The sequence below is a fragment of the Erpetoichthys calabaricus genome, chromosome 2 (assembly GCF_900747795.2).
Source record: "Erpetoichthys calabaricus chromosome 2, fErpCal1.3, whole genome shotgun sequence".
In the NCBI taxonomy this organism is placed as follows: domain Eukaryota; kingdom Metazoa; phylum Chordata; class Cladistia; order Polypteriformes; family Polypteridae; genus Erpetoichthys; species Erpetoichthys calabaricus.
Window position 1 is genome coordinate 167,230,397 of NC_041395.2, and position 22,711 is coordinate 167,253,107.

Below are 22,711 nucleotides of genomic sequence, written 5' to 3' on the forward strand. Positions count from 1 at the left end.
TCTGGTTGTTTAAGTGAGAGAATTAAGGAATGGGCCCGCCAAGCACCTTATGGTTCATGATGTCAATTTCTAAGTTCTGTTATCACCTCAGTACTATACCATTAATGCCATTGACCCAATCTTTTTTGTCAGTTAGTACAAAATTGGCTCCATTGTATCATACTTTGGTTTATTTGTCAATGCTCCCACATAATAGCTTACTTTTTTGCTATTAAATATTGGCAAAACATGGCATTCACTTAAAGGCAATTTATTCATAACAAGAACATATTGTCATTTGCTCCTGAAACCTCTTTTGTTAAGTGTAATTAACAATTAAAAAAAAACAAAATGCACATTTCAGTGCATCTTACAATTGCTGGAAATGGAGCACTAATCCAAAAATGAGTCAAAAGTGTTTTAACTTATCAAATATAATTACCTCAATGACGAAAATGTTCTGATTTCACATTCTGAAATGACACATATCAAATAAGTGCTTATGGAAGCATTTTCCATTGATATATTCCATATCTGTGAAACTGTAGTGTCCTTGTCCTTGAACTGCTTAATTCCCTTCCCAACTCAATAACATGTTTACTGGTAATCAACCTCCAGAAAACTAAGCTTACAAACATTGCTATAGAGTCCTATACTTTAGCTGTTCTCTTTACTATTACTTTTTTGATAGTGATATAGACAAACACAAGTTTTTCACTTATAATGCTGTTAAGTCTGACTATGAAAGTGATTATGATGAAATGTTCATCACTGCTGAGCATTACATATACAGTATATATGGCAAAACACAAAGATGAGGACTTTATAAATGAGCTTGATGGGTTGAGTGTCCTCCTTTCATATGTGAGGCTTCTTAAATTTTAGTTGTAAGTACAAGAAGGAAGGATTTTTGCAGCCTGTAGCTGCAGTGAGACTCCAGAAACTGGCAACCAGAGGAGCGCAGGGGGAAATGTCTAATACTATCATCTGAGAATAGATTAATGTAATGCAGTAGAAAATACCACTGTAGGAAGATGTATATAGGAGTAAGACTGTTTCCCTCTTGATGTCATTATTTATGTTACTAGATCTTGGCAAATGTGCAGTACTTGAGAGTTTTATTCCATATTTCAAATATGAATTAGAATCAGTCAAAGGCAGAATGACCAAATGGACAATGTTCATAAGAGTGTATTGTTTTCCTCCAGTAATTAAGAAATGCATAACAATTTGCACTAAAAGCTGTAAATACATTAATATGGAAAAAGCACAAATTATTAAATACAAACACCTAAGAACAGAATTGTAAAGGGTTTGTTGAATTACAATTTGCAAAACTAGCCAATCATTCCACTAATAGCTAAGTAAATATAGGGTGCCAATGAAAACCAAACAGAAACAGTTTTTTTTCTCACTGCAGAATAAAGCTACTGTGGCTGTATGTAGGTTTATACATCTACTATAAGTGACAAAATCAAATAAATAAATAAGGAACACAGATTATATTAGCTGTAGGTGTGTATGCACAGATGTCTTTATTGATATAATGATCCAATCAACACCATGTAATGCTTAAGTTTTGTCTATAAAAAGATGGCCTCAGCTCATTTTATTGGCTGCAGTTGCTTTAAGAGAGACCAGTAACTTTAGGAGAGAGGTGATTGCTGGTACATATTTTGCAGTCCATTAACTGACCAAGACTGTTCAACTAAATGTTCTATGACGATTAGTGATGGCATGATATTTAGAAGAACAGACATCATAAGCTCCTGAAAACTGAACAAGAATGCAAACTCATTGACTGTTATATATACAACTTCATTTGAGATTAAAGGGGAATAAAGCAAGCAATTTTTAATCACATGACTATGTATCTGTGGTGAGAGCAGGAAACCCCATCAAGTCCACTGAGAATGTTAAATCTATTGAGAATGTTACACTATAGTTGGGTCACAGTGTACACATTCCTTGTTACCCCTGAAAACACACTTTTTGGATCAAGTATAGTGGGCAGTGCAAAGAAGTGATGGTGTTGGGTCAAAAGGTCCATTCCTTCATTATACGTCTCAACAAGCAGAAGAGGACATGTATTGAAAAAGTACAAAGTAAGGCTACCAACCCAAATTTTGTATACTTTGTAAGTTAGAAAAGATCGGGAGTTGGGTGGGGGTATGCTATTTTGTGAAGTGCATTTTGCTTTACCACTGACTGCCAATAAATAAAAAGTAACTGTCAGTTGTCATGTTCATGAGTATGGTTGGAACTTTTTGTTCTAATGGCGATAACATCCTCCATGCTGACAGTCCCCCCAGCGCATAGGTGTGAAGTGAATGGTTTGAAGACCATGCCAACCATGTATATAGTGTTCCTTGGATATTTTGGTCGCCCAACCCAGAGTTATTCTAGTGTTGTAGCACCATTATCCAAAATACCAAATTATTATTTATTTTTTAGGTAGTGGAAGAATAGTACTGCATTCTTCCAGTATATACTGTATTCAGGTACTTCTAGAATCAATGTGAAGGGACTTTGAACCTATTCTGGTGAATCCTGTGGTCCAACACTCTTCAAATAATTTACATAAGTGTTTATTTTGTCAGTTACCCATAGTTATTCACAAAACTTTGGAATTCAGGGCAACAAACTAACATTTTTATACTCATTGTAATGTTTATTAATTTTTCCCCATTTATAGTTACACAGCTATTATTTCAGGTGGCAGTACCAATTGTTGACACTGGCAAGAGAGTGGTTCCTCAAGTGGTCAGACTTGATGTCAACATGCCATACTACCTAAATGAATATGAAAACACAGTGCCATTTTTGGCAGCTGTGCATTGTGTAGTTTAATTTTGATTTGTTTTCCAACTTTTTAGTGCATCTACCTTTTGCATGGCTGTTTTACAAAGTGGAATGCTGAGCAATTTTAATTAAACTTATGTTATATATGGGGTGCACAATTACTACAAAATTCATAACTGACGGTTATTGGCCTTGCTTTTATAATTGTGATCATTAAATTTCAATCAGTAGCACTATGAAATACACAGTTTATGTTGCCAAAAGCATATACTGCATTCTGTATTGATACAGTATATTAGAGTCTCCATTTACCAGGAAGCCATTTAAAAAATTGTTTATGTGAAATTATTTAAATGTTGGGTAAGTTGAACAATTCAAAATGTAATATTTAAAATAATGTTCTTTTGTTAATAATACAAATTCTTTGCATTTATATAGCGCTTTTCTCACTACTCAAAGCGCTTAGCAATTGCAGGTTAAGGGCCTTGCTCAAGGGCCCAACAGAGCAGAGTCCCTACTGGCATTTGAACCGGCAACCTTCTGATTGCCCGTGCAGATCCCTAGCCTCAGAGCCACCACTCACAATAAAGATACAGTACATTTGTTAAAAATATTTGTCACTGTTTTGTAATATAATAAATACAGTAAATTACTGATATTAAAGTAATTATGAAGTAAAATTTAAGCATAACAAAAACATCCCCTTTTTTCCAAAACAATGATTACTTTTGAAAAATTTGAATCACGATTCACAAATGTAAAATCTGGAAAAATGTTAAATATGGGAATATTAAACTGGAATTCTGTAGTATTAATAAAAACAATTGCATGTGTATGTAACCTCAAAGCAGATTATGAAATGTTAAATGACAGTAAGATAATGCAATCACAAATCAGATAGTTCTATTGGATGCAAATATAAAAGCAGTATTTAGATGGGGGCATACTCGTAGCTGCTGTCCTTGTGTTATTTATGTAGTGTGCTAGGAAAACAAATACAGCACCATCAAATTAAAAAATAAATAAGTAAATCGCTGTCTGAACACTTTTTATTTTTATATGTTTAAAAAATATTTGCATATTATCAGACAAATTACCTGTTGCCAGTAAGATATGGCAATACTGCTACGGCATCACTGCTATGCACTGTGTCTATTTTTAGCATAAACGCCATTGGATACTCACTAAGCTGTAAGTCAGGCATGTCCAAAGTCCAGCCCCCGGGCTAATCACGGCCCGAGATTGGATTTTATATGGCCCACGCCTTTTGTCTCAAAATGTGTTATTTTTGGTCCGCAGGCACAAACAGAATAAATAAATCATATCAATTCAACACGCAGTTTCTCTTTTGAACTCATGATGGCAGCACTTTATAACAGAGTCTGCCAACTGTCATTAAACCTCAAACAGAAAAAGATTGAATGATGGACCAATCACAGCTCTCGCTGGAAGCGCAATGCTGTGTGGCTTGGGTGGGTTTAACACCGAGGATTCTGCAGGTGTACGCTGCCAATTTGAAGATACACTGTATGGCTGTGTAAAATTTGGTCTGACTCTACAACTGTCATGGCTACAGCAAGTAAAAAAAGGAAAGTTGATAATGAAGGATGCTGCTTCCAGGCAAGTTGTAAGTTACAATATTTTTTCACTGAAAACCGAAACAACTGTGTCTGCCTAATTTGTCATGAGACTGTTGCTTTGTATAAGGAATATAATGTGAAGACACATTACGAGACAAAACATGCTAATACATATGACAAGCTATCAGAGATTGACCGTGCTGAAAAAGTGAAGCAACTCTAGGAGATCTTAGCCGCCCAGCAGCGGTTCTTTACGTGGACCCATGAGTCAAATGAAAACATCACCAAAGCTAGCTATGAAGTGACTATGTTACTTGCTAAACATGGAAAACCTAATACAGAAGGTGAGTTTGTTAAAGACTGTGTCTTGAAAATAGCAAAACACATTTGCCCCGAAAAGAAGAAAGACTTTGCCTTGCTTGTAACAGTGTGGCACGGAGAATTGAATGGCTGTCATCAGATGTTAGAAGACAACTGGGAAATAAGTCAACAAATTTTTATTTTTTTTCTTTGGCCTGTGATGAAAGCTCAGATGCATCAGACACTGCTTAGTTACTGATTTTTTGAGAGGTGTTGATGGTGACCTATGCTGGACCTTAAAAAAAAGCCTTAAAGGCCAATCAAGAGGAACTGATTTATTCCATAATGTCTGTTCAGCTGTTGATGACATGAAACTACCATGGATCAAGTTTAGTGGGATTATTACAGATGGTGCGCCTGCCGTGGCTGGTGAACGAAGTGGATTGTCCACGCTTATCTGTAACAAAGTCAGCGACGAAGCAGGCGAAGCTGTTAAACTTCACTGCATCATTCATCAGCATGTTATTTGCGCCAAACATCTAAGATTTGATCATGTCATGAATCCAGTGGTAAAGGCAATTAATTTCATCCGTTCTAAAGCTCTATACCACCGCCAGTTCCTGCAGTTCCTGCTTGACATCCAGGCTGAATATGGAGGTGTAATATATCACACGACGTGATGTGGCTCAGCAGGGGATCAGCACTGCAGTAATTTTTCTCTCTTAAAGGGGAAATTGGACAGTATTTGGCTGAAAAGAAACAACCAGTGCAAGAACTGTCAGATACTGAGTGGATAGTATGGGAAATAAGATATTAGTATATTCTTGTATTAGCATAAATAAATATAGAAAAACATATAAGTATTACCCTTAGTGCAAATACTAATGCAAGTCAAGCCTGCTAAATGAATGGTTAAATAAAGGCACATGCCATATTTCGTTTTTAATCAAAGCTTAGTTCTAGCCAACAATATATCTTGTTAGCTGACAGGACCAAGGAAGGGGGAATGATAAGATAGAAACAGCCCAAGAATGGAAGAGAGGGAAGACCTACAAGCTCAAGGCCGACATAAAATAAGCGAAGCAAAAAGTGAAGGTGAATGACAAAATATGAGAGATAACGGTGGTTCCCATGAAAACTTAAGAAACCACCTGCAGAAGGGAGTCAGAAGGAACAGCGAATGAGCTGTCTTGAGCGAGGTCAGAATGATAAGAAATGATTATATAAACTGTGATTTTTGGAGTGTTCTGGGCTCAGCTCGATTTGGCCTAATTGGGTTGAGTCCTTGTTAGTTTTTATTGCAATAAACCTAATTACTCTGTTTGCCTATCCTTCGACTCCTAGAGACTTCATTTAAAGTGAGAATCTTCAGCGTATTTTTCACTTCCACAATAGCAGACTTGGCTTTTTGGTTGACATAACAAAGCATCTGAATGCGCTGAACGTTAGCCTTCAAGGACAAAATGCAATAGTGAGCCAACTATATTCACACATAAAGGCCTTTAAAATGAAACTGCAACTTTTCCAGAGACACTTGCTCCACATATTTCCCAGCTTTGCGGGGTGTCATAGTTGGTAATATGAGTGTGCAAATAAAGAGGTATGCAGTAATCATCACATCTTTTGCCAGCGAGTTCAATGACCACTTTCGAGATTTTGCCACAATTTAAAAGGACTTGTTGCTATTCTGTTCTCCCTTCAGCATGGACCCTGATGTGGCTCCAGCTCACTCCAGCTGATTGAGCTTCTGTGTGACAACGAGTGCCGTAGCCAACAGCAGCAGCTCTCTCTTGTGCCTTTTTACTGGCAGCTGGATAAAGGCAAGTTTCCAGAAATGCGAACATTTGCAAAGAAAATGTTGAGTTTATTTGGCTCTACATATTTGTGTGAGCAGACTTTCTCTGTTCTGAACTTAAACAAAAACTGCCTGTGATCAAGACTTAGTGACAACCACCTACGTGACATTTTACGCATGTCTACTACTGCTCTCGAACCAGACCTGGCCTATGTATTGAAATCCAGATCTCAGTTTCACCCTTCACATTAGTGTCAATAGCTAACCTGTTGCTCTGTTATCAGAATTAGACACAGCTGTATTTTACAGAGTTTCTGAATGTTTTCAATTTCTGCTAGAAATTCCGATAACTTGTACGCTCTGATCTGTATATCTAAATGATTAATTTGCATATTTTGTTCTTTTGCTATGTGAAAATGACAACATTAAATAACAGAATATTCATATGCATTTTTATTGTTTAAAATAATGTCATCAGGGGCTGTTGACCCTCGGGCACTTTCACATTATCAAATCTGGCCCTCCTTGAAAAAAAGTTTGGACACCCCTGTCGTAAGTGAAGCCTACAGCCAAAGCGCTGGAGTCTGGCCTCGTCATTCACAGCAACAGCATTTCATTCTTGAGAACAGGATGTGGTTGGCAAACATCTTGTTTTCGGGGTAAATTACTCATCAACATAATTAACCATTATTCTCAGGCATGTTTCCATTGTTCTGCTCAACCACAAATCAGTTGTAGTTGCGTAAAGCGACCCTTGTTTCAGATCACTTCCTATTTTGTCTGACATTTAGGATAAAGAAAGGCAACATTGCACGCAGTTTTAATTGGGGCCTTGTTTTTTGATTATTAAAAACACAATCTGAATTCGCTCTCAGTTGCCTGATGTGTACTGCCCTGTGTTACATTTCTGAGACTTTGTGCTGTTTGTTTAGCTCCCATTCATGCAATAAACTATTTGGTAGAATTTTACATGTTTGTATAAATATTTAATAGTTCTGCAATTGTTTACAGGCTTGATTTATTGTTTAGCATTACATTTACTTTCTTTTTTTGCCTGGAGGCTGCTGCAATCACAAAAGAATTAAAGGTACGTTTTTTAAAAGATGTAGGCTAGAAAACGTTCAGCCCAGTCGCCTTTAATTATGATGTGACTACCTCTGATTGGCCAATGTGCTTGCGCTTAGGACCTGTATTTGTGATTGGTTACAGTACTCACTTGCTGTTTAGGCCAGTTTGTAACTGGGAAAGCTCCATCTCTGCCAGAACAGGAGTATCGCCACTTTTCATGATTACCTCGATATATCCCAGTGGCTGTTATTGTAATCACCATTAATAATTGTTAATTGCGCAGCCCTATATTCTACAGAGAAAGGTTCCGAGTATAGATGCTTTCATATAGTTAAAACATTAAGTTTTCAATTCTCTAACACAGATGACATTAGATCCAGAGGTCTTGTCTTTAAATAATTACAGTATTAAGGTCTGGAAAATTAATTTGGCAAATATAATAACACTTTAAAAACTTTTTCACCATAAATACTTTTATTTAAATGTATACTTTAATAAATTTGGTTTTCAGAAAACCTTTTTAGTGACCTACAATTTTACATTTCACAGAAAAATATTGCAAATATGCACAACACTACAAATATTCGTTGGCATAGTGAAAAAAAATCAAGACTTGTCTGTGACGCAGAAACACTGATAGAATCAAAATAATGCATATTGTTAGTGATGAAGAAGAAACCTAATATTACTGTGTTTTATTATTACCTGATTTGCACCTGGTTTTGTGTTTAAGTTGCATCTAATCATTAAAAATAATATTAGAATGGATAATTTCGAATTGGCTAATTTAACCAAAAGTATAAATAAGGGGATATGTTGATTTATGGCCTAAAAGTAAATGTTAATTTCTATGTTAAATGTTACTAAATGTTCCAATGATAGCAAAATCAAAAAAGTTAATACATTTATAAATGTTAAGTCTTAGTAAATGTGAGAGGTTTGCCAAGAATTGTAAATATAGTTATTTGGAGAAATTCATATGCTGCTTGTTTCTATTTGTAAATGTTAACATTTTCTGCTGTTATTCATTTTATATCTCAATGTGTAACAATACATATATAACAATTTGTTTTTTCTTCATTGTTTGATTAATTGATTTGATTGGTCTCATCTTTAGTCCAAAGTGCATTCTAATCTTAGCACTAGGCTGACTCACTCCTTCCTACTTGGCAAAGAGGGAGGGTGCAAGGACTGAACAACACTATAAGCCTGTTCAACACAGCTTGGACATTGTGTCAGTTTCGTGGCCAAAAGGGGAGAAAATAGACAAGGAGTTCATGGTCAGCACACCTGAAAAAATTAAATAAACAAACAAACAAATAAATAAATGAAGTTGGCAACAAACTGTGAAAAAGAGGAAGTGGTCTCCATCTGTGAATGAGAGTGGGAAAAATAATCAGTATCTTCAGTCAGTCATTATCCAATCTGTTATATCCTCACACAGGGTCACGGGGGTCTGCTGGAGCCAATCTCAGCCAACACAGGGCACAAGGTGAGAACAAATCCCTGGGCAGGGCACCAGCCCACCGCAGGGCACACACACACACCAAGGACAATTTAGGATTACCAATGCACCTAACCTGCATGTCTTTGGATTGTGGGAGGAAACCCACACAGACATGGGGAGAACATGCAGACTCCACACAGGGAGGACCCAGGAAGCAAACCCAGGTCTCCTTACTGCGAGGCAGCAGCGCTACCACCGTGCTTCTGTGATGGCCATCAGTAGCTTCAGTTCATTTTGAATATATATATGTTGTCAGACACGTGCGCATGGGAGGCAGGTAAAAGGCTTAAAGGAAGATAATTCTACACTAGACTAGGGGATGGCAGAGTGCACTGGTCCATACTCTTTTTCACTGGCAGACAGACCACGGGAAATTCGGCCAGGATCCAATGATGTCACTTCTAGTTCCTGCCCTGATGACGTCACTTCCCTTGTGTGCCTTTAAAGCCGCCATGCTTCCCTGTCTGTTTATTCTTGCTCTGGACTGAAGTCTGTAAAACTTTGAACCACAACCTTCGCTTTAGGCCACCAATTTCAAGTATACGGTGTGGAAAGTGGCCCGAACACAGACAGGAAGACATGTTTAAAAGCACCACCACACATTTATTTACAATATTTATTTACAGGTGCACACACAACCCCAAAGAACACCCCCAAAGTCCAGGCCTCTTCACTATGCCTCACTCTCTTCAGGCCGCCCCTTCTCCTCTCCACCCGAGCTCTTTTCTCTCAACCTCCCGACTCCAGCCAACGAATGGAGGGAGGCGGCCCCTTTTATTCCCACCCGGACGTGCTCCAGGTGCCTCCCGATTAGCTTCCGCCGGCACTCCCCAGTGTTGTGGAAGTACCGGCTGCTCACCCAGAAACACTCCGGGTGTCCCCGATCCTCTTCTCTCCAGCACTTCCGGGTGTGGCGGAAGTGCTGAGGTCCAGGGCTCCATAGGCATCAGGACGCCCCATGGCGGTGAGCATGGGCCCCTACAGGGCTGAGCTTCAAAGCTCTGTACACGTGGTCCCCATAGCCACCAGGGCGGTCGCCCCCACGTGGTCTGGGGGAGGCATAAACCCTCCTCCGGTCCTCCAGGGTGTCCCGGCCGGATACCACCCCCAGCCACCTGTGACAACGGGCAGCTGCCCCCAACCTCTTTCTGTGTTCGTTTGAATCCTTTCACTATATATACAGTGATCCCTCGCTATATCGCGCTTCGTCTTTCGCGGCTTCACTCCATCGCGGATTTTAAATGTAAGCATATATATGAATATATATCGCGGATTTTTCACTGCTTCGCAGATGTCTGCGGTCTAGAGTACGTGTGCTTCCTCAGTTGATTTGCCCATTTGAATTCAAACAAGGGACGCCTTTGAATTCAAACAAGGGACGCTATTGGCGGATGGCTGAGAATCTACCCAATCAGAGCCTTCGGTTAAGTTCCTGTGTGCTGCTGATTGGCTCAGCAACGGAGTGCTGCATTAACCAGGAAGTCTAATCTCACTCATTCATCATTAACGCACGTTACTGCTACTGCTGCAGGAGCCATGTCCAAGCGCCAACAGAAGATGCAAATGATTGCAGAAAAGGTAAAAGTTTTGGATATGTTGAAGGAAGGAAACAGCTACACCGCTGCAGGACACCATTACAGCATCAATGAGTCCACGATTCTTTTTATTTAAAAAGGAGGAAAAGCATATAAGATCTACGGCCGCAGTGTCCTTTAACCAGGGTGCAAAACAAGTTGCAAGTGGACGTGATAAGGCAGTAGTCTGGATGGAATCTGCGTTAGGGATTTGGATTGAAGAGTGATGGAAGAAGTACAATGGCGGTGCTAAACAGTCGCCTGAAGAGGCTCCTTTAGAAGAGCTGTAACGCTATCCTTTGTAGTGCAGTAAAATTAAACTCATCGTTATCGGACAAGTCGTCGTGTCATTGTTGGTGAGTAACCATAATTAATTATTTACGTACAGTACTTATTACATATACATAGTTTAGTGTCACTGTACACACATTTTACTGTATACAATTTTTCTTGCATTGTACGTATTTATTGCTGGTGGCCTGTCTGTCATAATGGCTGTAACATATGTGATATCGGAGACGCTCGATATCTTTAAAATAATATTTAGGTTTTACTGTATGTAAACTGTGTTTACATACATAATTTCAACGAATCTTACCTAGTATGTAAGAGAATACAAAGGGTTTATGCTGTATAACTGTGCGTGAAATGTTTATAATAGTGTGGGAGAGTTTATAAGGGCTTAAAATGTATAAAAATAACCATATAAACATATGGTTTCTACTTCGCGGATTTTCTTATTTAGCGGGTGGCTCTGGAACGCAACCCCCGCGATGGAGGAGGGATTGCTGTATATATATATATATATATACAGTATATATATATATATATATATATATTTATCTTTGTAGCTCAATATTAACTCACTCATTAGCTAAATCTGACCCGACTCATATGTTAATTCTAATGCAGTGATTTCCAAACTCAGTTTTGAGGTTCCCACTTTTTACTCCAATCAAGTGATAATAATCTTAATACATAATTCGCCTGTCTCCTCAGTCACTCACTCACGTCCGTCTGAAGCCGAATGCGCAGTCGCCTTCTGCGCACGTCCGAAGCCGAATGCGCAGTCGCCTTCTGCGCACGTCCGAAGCCGAATGCGCAGTCGCCTTCTGCGCACGTCCGAAGCCGAATGTGCATTCGCCTTCTGCGCAGCTGCCCGAAAAACCTTACGAGACCGACATCCAACCCCAACATCGCGGCAGCCGGCGGATTTACGGCCGCAAAAATTCAAAGAGAAAGGCGACTTCGATTAAAGCTCTAGAGGCCTGAAAGGCGATTTCAACTACAGCTTGAGGCCTAATTACGCATTCTGATTCAATTACGCATTCATTCAAAACACCTATATCAGGATTGTGGTGCTTATATTCCATATTGTACTGGAATATTCATCATTCAATATTATACTTTAGGCCTGGAAAATTCATCAACTAACAGTACAAGCCTGTACAGTAATGAGTAAAGTGGACTACAATCATTACAAAACAACTTCTTCGTTACTTATCATTTGTTCTTCATACACTGCTGACACAAACTCGTGCCCGTTTCATCTTACGGGCTCTTTGTCTAGTTGATAATAATTAACTAGTTAGCTGGTCTTTTTTCTCTTCTCTTATTCTGCATTCAATAAAAAAAACAAAAAAAACACAGAAGTATGATTTTTACTTCATAAGTTATTTACAAATATTTCTATTTTGTGCTATAGCTTTAAATTCTTAACTTTTTTAGAAATTGTTCTCCTATTATGTTCATTATTTGTGTAGTCTGCCTCCTTCATTCTATCCTAATGGTAACAAATAAAAATAAGCAAAACAGACACCCAGGCAAACAACACTACATGATGAAAGGCTGCAACTGCTTTAATGTCAGACTCACTAATTATTCAATAATCGAAAGGCATAATGAAAATCAGGATAAACATAAATTAAAAGTAAAACAAAAAATACATTATTCTCTTGTAATTGCTTAATTTTATTAAAATATATTAACAATTTTAAAAATTTTTTCATTGACCCCAAAATACAGAAACATAGAAATAACACTTCACTTAATTAGGTTAGGAGTCTAATTAAAAACATACGTTGGTTGGAACAAAAACCTGCAGTCCCTGGGGGTCCCCAGGACTGAGTTTGGGAACCTCTGTCCCACTGGCTACCTACTGCAGTATAAACAGAGACAGTCCGAAACAAGCAGTAGCTGCCAAAGAGAACATCAGAAAGCAATTGCATAACAAATGGCTGGAAATGCTGAACACACTACAAAAAAAGCACTACTATAAGTCACATTTGATGAAAGCCAAATATATACTGTATGTACATGAAGTAATGCAATAATGCATTGCAGAGGACGAGTCATTGGGTTATAGTGGTAAAAGGCTTTTCCTTAGCTGGAGTTAATCATTTGTGTGCCAAGCAATACATGGAGTCACCAGGCTTCTTCTTCACCATGCAAAAAGCTACATATCATTTCCATCCACCCATGAAGCACTGTATGAAATCTTGTTGGGCTCCACGCATTCACCAGCATACCATGCATTGTTTTAGTGGTGGATGGAACACTCATATTGATTCATAGCCTTTTGCAGCCTACATACACCTGCCATAAAGGTTTTTGGCAGATGATGGCCAAGTAAAATGTAGCCACCATGGGCTCTTCACAGACATTGTGGCAATGTAGCCTGAAGTAACCACGATGCATTTATCTGGGCTAATTCAGAAATCTATCACAAAGCAATGAAGGGTGAATTTGTTGGTGGGTGTCTGTTAGGTGACAATGCCTACCTTACACACCTACTCCAGCTAGCCACCTTATCACTGATGGGGGCCCTTGGAGTGGAACGCGAGTAGAAGACATTGTTATGGGAACTCTGCAGCTTGGACCGAGCCCAGGTGCTTCCGCTGTGACCAGGCTGGACATCTGGCTAGGGAGTGCTGCTGTTCCCCTGTTCTGTCCATGGAGATCTGCTTAGCTTTGGTGTGTTGCTCTCAGGTCCCCTCTAAAGCCTTGAAGAAAGATGATTTTAGGGTCTCTTTCGCTTTGCTGCAAGATCCCAGCCCTACTAGACTCTGGTAGTGATTGGGAGCCCCCCTGCTCTGGCACGAAGTGAGTGAGCATTCACTGTGGTCATGGCGATGTTAAGGAATATGAGACTGTGTTAATTCCTCTGAAGTATAAAGTTGAAAAGAGAAAAGCCCTTTTTCTGTGGGTCTGGCCAACTACAAGGCACCTTTAGTAGGAGGGGAGAGGTTGGTAACTGACAGAGTTGGTTGGGAAACTGGCTTGGAAATTTAACCCAATCTGTCCATCAAGGATGGGGGGGATTCCTCCTTGGATTTCCTCAAGCAGATGTCCGATCCATCAACTTCTTCAGATGGAGCCGCTGCTCCAGCCCCTCTGGAGGCATCAGCTGGTGAGTTTGCAGCAGAGTTTGTGCACTTTCAATGATATAACAGTTCCCTAGAGTTTGCATTTAAGCATGCTCATGAGCCAATGATTCCTACTATAAGGAGCATGAGACCCCCGGCTTCAAAACTCAACACTTTTTGGTTAAAAGCGGCTTCCTTTATCAGGTGATTTCCGATTGTATAGGTGGTGGTCTGATTGAACAGCAGGTCATCCCAGTTGATCATGGAGAGCTTGTATAGAAGATTGCTCATGCACATGTCTTGGGCAGTCATCTTGGCACTGAGAAAATTAGGAGCCGCGTCTCAAAACGGTTCTATTGGCTGAATATGGGCAGAGATGTCAAGCAGTTCTGTAAGTCTTTCCCTGACTATCAGGTGGTCTCCACTCACAGACCTCCTAGGGCTCCCCTTTCACCAGTGTCTATTTTACACTTTCCCATCAAACAAGTTGGGTTGGATATTGTCGGCCCACTCCCTAAGAGTAAGAATGGTGATCAGTATATACTCATGGCTGCTGTGTGGAAGACCAACTCGCCAATTGTTCAAAGGGCTATGTGTGAGATATATACATATATTGGCATTCTCCAGGAAATTTTAACTGACCAGGGCACACCCTTTACTACTCTGGTAATGAAACAGTTATGTGATGGCCTTGCCATTATAAAATTGAGCACCACAGTTTACCATCCTCAGACGAATGGCCTGATGGAGCAATTTAATAAGACTTTGAAGCAGATGATCAGGCATATGGCTTATGATGACCTGACATCCTGGGACTCTGTGTTACTGTTCCTTATGTTCGCGATTCGAGAATCCCCTCAGGCTTCTATCAGCTTAAGTCCATTTGAGTTACTGTCTGGCAGGTGCCCGTGGGGCATCTTGGATATTATTCATGAGGAGTTAATGGGTGTGCAGACTAATATTCAGGGTTTAAAATTTGTAGATAGGGTCATTTCACTGCAAGAACAAATTTCTAAACTGTTCTCTAACGGTGTGGAACATCAGCAGTGTAAGCAGGAGACTCAAAAACGTAATTATGATAAGAAAAACGTGGAGTCTGCATGTTCTCCCCGTGTCTGCGTGGGTTTCCTCCGGGCGCTCCGGTTTCCTCCCACAGTCCAAAGACATGCAGGTTAGGTGGATTGGCGATTCTAAATTGGCCCTAGTGTGTGCTTGGTGTGTGGGTGTGTTTGTGTGTGTCCTGCGGTGGGTTGGCACCCTGCCTGGGATTGGTTTCCTGCCTTGTGCCCTGTGTTGGCTGGGATTGGCTCCAGCAGACCCCCGTGACCCTGTGTTCGGATTCAGCGGGTTGGAAAATGGATGGATGGATGGATGGAAAACAAACTCTGCAAATTCTAAAAGAGTGATGGGGTGCTTGTTGTAATTCTATCTGAACCCACATAAGTTCCTGGCGAAATGGCAAGGTCCTGCTGTAGTAGAAGAGTGGATGGGTCCTGTAAATTGCAAGGTTAGAATACTGGGCCGACTAAAGCCTTAACAGATTTTACATGTTAATCTCTTAAAAGAATGGCTTGAACTGGATGAGGTGTTAATGTCCGTGGCTTCACTCTCCCAGACTGATGTTACTGTTGGTGACGATTTGAGGGACACTCAAAAACGGAGTTGCTGTCTTTGATCGGAAGACACACTGATCCCTTTTCCTCATTGCCTGGCTGTGCTAAACTTATGGAAAATAAAATCGTAACGGAGCCTGGTGTTAAAGTGCAAATGCGCTCATATCAGATACCAGAGACGAGGAAGAATGTGGAACACAATAAGGTCAAACAGATGCTTGAAGTAGGTATAAATCATGAGAATAAAAGCGATTGGTTGAGCCTGATAGTATTAGTCCCAAATTAGTAATAGTCCCCATTAGTTCGATTCGGTTCTGTATTCATTTTAGATGCTTAAATAAGGTTTCCAAATTTGATGCTTATCCAATGCCATGTATTCATGAATTACTGCAGAAAATATGTCAGGTCTCGTATATCTTTGTGCTCGATCTTACAAAGGGGTACTGGTAGGTACCTCTTAAGGCTTGTGTTCGCCACCCCAGATGGGTTATTTGAATTTAGTAGGCTCCCATTTGTACTGTATGGTGTGCCTCTAACTTTCCAGTGTATTATGTATTAGATTTTGCACCTCCATTCTGAATATTCTGGTGCGTAATTTGATGATGTCGTCATTTTCAGTAATAATTGGCAGACACTTTTGGAATGCCTTCAGGCTGACAGCTAACCCTAAAAAATGTAAATTGGGTATGTCTGCAACGCATTATTTGGGATATTCTATGGGGAGGGTTTTGATTAGACATCATTTGAAGAAGGTAGGTGAGGTGTTTGCATATCTCCATCTGGAAATGCCAAAATTAGTTTTGTGCCTTTCTGGGACTTGCTAGTTATTATAGGAGATTCATCCTGAATTTTGCAAGCAGAGCTGCACCTCTAACTGATCTTACGAAGGGCAGAAAGAACTATTGCATTGTCTAGTCCAATGATTGTTAATGGTCCTTCTCTGATTTGAAGACTGCTTTGTTGTCATGCCCAGTTTTAAGAAATCTCAACTTCTCTAAGGAATTCAGACGGTAGTGTGTTTGGCTTGGGGGCTGTCCTGTCTCAGGTTTTTGATGGTGAAGAGCATCCCATCATGTAGCAGTAGAAAACTGCTTCCCAGGGAGCGTAATTACTCGACCATTTAGAAAGAGTGTTTGGCAATTAAATGGGCTGTGGAAGCACTTCCATTATTACTTATGGAGTCGTAAATTTACCTTGGTTACTGCTCCCCTACAGTGGCTCTACAGACAGAAATATACAAACTCCTGACTCACAAGGTAGTTCATTAGCTTAAGGCCATTTAGTTTTATTGTCTGTCATCTTCCCGGCTCTGCGCATATCAATATTGATGTCATCTCTCAGGTAATTGAGCCCGGTTTTGAATGTTGTTTAGTTCACAGTGGTGTGAACAAAGCTGAGGGATGGGATGTGACCAGTGTCACTGCTGGTTAGCCCATAATGGTTGCCCTTAACAGTGGTGATAGTCGCTCATGTGCAGTTCAGTAGTTCCCCTCCTTTGTTTCTCCTCCTGCATAGCACCACCAGCTGCACTCTCTTATGCTCTTGACTGCAAGCTGTCTCTCTGTTAAACAGTAAACCTATGGTAAAGAAACACAGCTTTCCTTCAGAAACTCTCTCTGAAACAGTATTAAGCCTACTTAATGAGGAGTACTATGTGTTCTTTTGACCTTGAGATGAGAGCTATATCCCATGTGCTTTTTTCTGTTATTGCTAAATCCCTTCTGAATAAGGTCTTGTGTTTGTACCTGCCAACTCAGCAATAAAGATTTTCTTTCTTGGAAACCTGTTCCCTTTTCTAGTCTCCTGTGTAACTTTGTGACCCGGACTTGACAATATATATTAGGGCTGTGCAAGTTAACAAGTTTTTATCACGTTAACACATTGATTAATTAATGCCGACAATACTTTTATCGCACATTTAACGCTGTTTTTGTTATTATTATTATTTTGAAAGCCTCAGTCTCGCTAGCGATCCATAGAGATAGTAATCTTCTTATTACAGTTGTGGCTGGCGGCTGGGGGCTGTGCCCAGCCGGGACGCCGAGAAGGACTGGGAGAGGGACTTTGCCTCCTCCGGACCACAAGAGGACAGCCGCCCTGGTTTGTGTGGGGGCCACGGGAACTGAGCATGGAAGCTCACCCCTATAAGGGCCCGTGGCCACCGCCAGGGGGTGCCCCAAAGACCCTGAAGCCCTGGACGTCAGCACTTCCGCCACACCCAGAGGTGCTGCTGGAAGCATTATCAGAGAAGCATTCCGGGTACTCATGCAGCACTTCTGTCACACCAGGAAGTGCTGCAGGAAGCTTATCAAGGGGCACCTGGAGTATGTCCGGGTGGACATAAAAGGGGCCGCCTCCCTCCATTCGTTAACTGGAGTCTGGTGGAAGAGGAGAGAAGTGGAGGTGGTGAAGAGAGGACAGGATTTGGAGAGGCCTGGACTGAGGGTGCTTGGTGCAGGGGCACTGGGTTGTGTGCGGGACATTACTTGTAAATAGTGTGTAAATAAACGTGCGTTGGTGTTTGAACATTGGTGTCTGCCTGTCTGTGTCGATGCTGGTCTCCACACAGTGCTTTTCGATATGCTTTTGCTGGAAGGAAAGTTAGCTTTGTTGATATGACCTGAATTCCCTGCATGTGCATGAGTAGCAAAGAGCAAACAGCTTCTAAAATGGCATGTGGAGAGATACCAAAGTGAATGCTCAAAGCAAAATAATCTGTGGATGACTTTTTTCGTATTATCACTGAATCGGACTCTGATTTTTGTCGGACTCCGATTTTGATGCAAGTGATCTGGAGAGGTACCCAGCCTGATTGGTTCCCAGCTGATCATAGTGCTGAACACGTTCGTATAGCTGATGCACCTATGGCAACATTCGCCTGGTGGTACAAACCATATTGCATCTCACTGCAACTGCCTCCCCTGCGCATCTGTCTCACAAAGACAGCCAGGCAGTCAGCCCACTATGTATTCCTGCTGGCCGTTGATCAGGAATGTGACTGCTGGCCCAGTGCAGCTGCTGCTGCCACAGACTGCAAACAGGCACCGACAGCAGGCACAACAGGCAACAACAGACGTTTTATGTTGATTTACAGTATGTGTGAAACCATTGCTTTGTGCACTTTTCAGAAAAGGAAAGAGTTTTTTGGAAAAAAATATTAGCCCTCAAAGAGTTGCTATTGAACATAGACTGTTTATGCTGCTCCCTGATTAAAGAAAATGTTTCTGCTGGTATCTGTTCCGATAAAAAAGAAAACAGATTTAGAAAGGTTAACTTGCTATTGCAAGGAAGGTGACTGTTATGATGTTGTGATTGTGGCTCTGGACTCTGAGGGTAACTTGTTTTTCTATAACAAACTAGATAAAACGTTAATGCCCTGGCAGTGGCAAATAGCTTTGGTTTTAAATTTGATTTGATTACATTAATGTTTAAGTTATTTACAAGAAATATTTTAACTGCTACTATGTAAAGGGAATACGGCTGTTAAAAAGCACCTTAAGTGCTTGCAGACCAAATACATGGAATACTCTACTTTTGAGTTCATTATTGAGTTTTGCACATAACAATGTGATTAAAAATTTTAATCGCTGCCCAACACTAATATAGATATATTGTCACACACGTGCACATAGGAGGCAGCTAAAGGGTCTAAATGAGAGTAATTCCACGATAGACCAGGGCATGGTGGAATGCACTGACCTTTTTCTAGCTTTCCTTCAGACCGTTCACATGAAATTCCGCCTGGCCCTGATGATGTCACTTCTGGTTCTGGGCCTTCTGATGACGTCACTTCTGGTCCCATCTAAAAACCACTGTGTATCATCCTCAAACCGACGGACTCTTAGAGAGGTTTAATCTGACTCTCAAACAGATGCTTCGCAAGGTGGACAGCGAGGATGGAAGCAACTGGGACCAGCTCCTCTCCCTTATTCTTTTTGCGTATCGGGAAGTACCACAAGCCTCCACAGGGTTCCTACTTTTTGAATTACTACATGGACGACAACCCTGGGGCATATTCAATATTTTAAAAGAGGGGTTGGAAGAAGAGGCTCTTCCCTCCGCAAACGTATTAGAATATATCACACAGTTACGCGATAGATCTGGAAAAATTCGTCCCATACTAAAATGTCACATGGAAGAAGCGCAAGCAGCACATGTCCGATATTATGATCGAGGCACATCTCTCCAAGAATTCCATCAGGGGGATTGAGTCATGGTCCTAGTCCCTACCTCCAATTCTAAATTGCTTTTCCATTGGCAAGGTCCATATGAAGTTAAGAAGACGAAAGGACTTGTGGACTATTTGATGAAACAGCCCAATGATCGAGCAAGCGGGTTTATTGTGTAAACCTGCTGAAAACGTGGAAGGACAGGGATCCCAATCCCTTCTCCAGCCAGCCCAGCTTACTTTTTGCTCACAAAGAGAACCTTAACTTCAGCCAGGATTTAAAGCTCAGACAACGTCATGAATTGGAATCAGTCATCCTGTCTGTCCCGGAGTTAGTGAGTGAAAAATCCAGAAGGACCTCTCTAATTGCTAATGACATTGTGACAGAACCCAGGGTTATAATTTGAGAGCTCCCCTATCGTCTCCCAGAGGCAAAAAGAGCTGAAGTGGAACTTGAGATCAAGCGCATGTTGGAACTAGGAGTGATAGAGGAAAGTTATACTCCCTGGTCTAGCCCTATAGTCTTGGTCAGTAAGCCTGATGGAAGTTGGAGGTTCTACAATGACTTCTGTCAACTAAATCAAGTCTCCCAATTTGATACCTATCCGATGCCACGAGTGGACGACCTCCTTGAGAGGCTAGGACAGGCTAAATACTTGACCACGCTCGACATGACAAAACGGTACTGGCAGGTTCCTTTAACGGACTCCGGAAAGATTAAGACCGCATTTAGTACCCCTAGCAGACACTGGCAGTATGGTGTCCTTCCATTTGGATTACATGCGGCCCCAGCTACTTTCCAATGTCAGGTGGATAAAGTACTACGATCTCATAACTCATATAGTGCTGCCTACTTGGATGACATCGTCATCTGTTCCAGCACATGGAAGGAACACTTACAGCAGGTCAGAGAGGTTTTGCTGACACTGGGTAAGGCCAGGCTTCGGATTAATCCAAAGAAACCAAAGAAATGCTTCTTTGGATTAAACAAAGCCAAATATTTAAGCTACTTGGTGGGTCGGGGTACCATGAAGCCACAGTGTTCTAAAATAGATGCCATTTTGAAATGGCCCCATCCGTGAACCAAGAAGCAGGTCCAAGCCTTTCTCGGATTAGCGGGTTACTAACGCAGGTTTGTGCCCTGATTCTTGGAGAGAGCGGCGCCCTTGACAGACTTGGTATGGTCTGATAAGATAGAGGCTATATTTAGTGACCTAAAACAGGCCCTTACATCAGCACCCATTTTAAGGGCATCTAACTTTCTCTGCCTTTTATTCTCTAGACGAACGCATCAGACACAGGCCTGGGAACCTAGCTGAGCCAGATAGTATTGAACACCCCATTATGTTCTTGAGTCAGAAACTGTTGGAACAAGAGACCAGGTATACGGCAGTGGAGCGGGAGTTTCTTGTCAATCAAATGGGCGATTACACAGCTGAGGTACTACCTCTTCAGTCGGGAGTTCACTCTTGTCACAGATAATGCACGGTTACAGTGGATGGCCTTACACAAGAAGTCGAACCCACGGGTCACCAGGTGTTTTCTTGAGCTACAGCCTTATAGGTTTTTGCTCATCCATCATCGATGTTCTCTTCACGACAATGCTGATGCTCTTTCTCGTGTTCACGACCCAATGGGTCTGGGTTAATGGGGGGGCCTTGTCACACATGTGCACATGGGAGGCAGTTAAAGGGTCTACGAAGTATGCTGACCTTTTTTCCCACTTTCCTGCAGACCGTTCATGGGAAATTCCACCTGACCCTGATGACATCACTTCTGGTTCTGGCCCACTTCTGGTGCCAGTTCTTCTGATGATGTCACCTCTGGTCCCAAACCCATGGAGGAGGATACTTCCAGTTATGGCCCTTCTAATGATGTCACTTCTGGGTCTGAGCATATGGCAGAAGATTCTTCAGGATCCGGTCCTTCTTATATATATATATCTATACTAATAAAAGGCAAAGCCCTCACTGACTCACTGACTGACTGACTGACTCACTCATCACTAATTCTACAACTTCCCATGTAGGTGGAAGGCTGAAATTTGGCTGGCTCATTCCTTACAGCTTACTTACAAAAGTTAGGCAGGTTTCATTTCGAAATTCTACGCGTAATGGTCATAACTGGAACCTGTTTTTTTCCATATACTCTAATGAAGGAGGCGGAGTCACGTATCGCGTCATCACGTATTACGCCTCCTACGTAATCACGTGAACTGAAAACAAGGAAGAGATTTACAGCACGAGTCAAACGCGGGAACGAAGGTAAATGACGTTAATTGTTGAGTGTCTTTTAATACTGTGTAATTGTTGAGTGTCTTTTAATACTGTGTAAGCATACATATTAACAGATGTGCAATTAAACGTGTGCATTTACGGGGTGATTTCTCAGGCTTAAAGCTCGAAGTGATCACTCGAGTGAAGGCAGCTTCACAAAAAAACAGATCCTTAACAAACTGTTATTGGTATATTTTCCCTCAATTTTAAAAGGTTTTCTTTTCTTCTTAATAAAAATTTAAAAGCAGTACTTCGCCGGTGCGAACCACGGGGATTTGAGCGACTGACGCATACAGACATATTCATGAGTGCTGGTACTTTGGAAAGAAAGCACCGTGTAAACCTAAAGTTTAAATTAAGTTCATAGACCTACAAAAGGTTGCCATTGATTTGAGGCAAGATTGCTTTTCTCCTGTACAACTATACGTTGCATTCTTAACAGTAAGCTTGCACAGCTTGGTCATATTCCAACCGGAGTGCTGAACTGACAATGTGGTATACAAACAGAACAATCGTAAAAACAGGCTTAAATAAAAAGGCTGCTTCCGTTGGCGAAGCAACGAAAAAGGAAGACCTTATATGGCATTCATTTATAAAACAGCGGAGAGGCTGTGTGAACTCAGCTTCACAAAAAAACAGATCCTTAACAAATTGTTATTCGTATATTTTCCTTCAATTTAAAAA

General features: G+C 41.0%; 1 protein-coding gene across 1 annotated transcript in view; it reads right to left on the bottom strand.

The window, feature by feature from the left end:
• LOC114669508 (presenilins-associated rhomboid-like protein, mitochondrial) overlaps positions 1–22,711 on the bottom strand; it is a 1,019,231-nt gene that overhangs the window by 692,548 nt on the left and 303,972 nt on the right. The window lies entirely within an intron of this gene.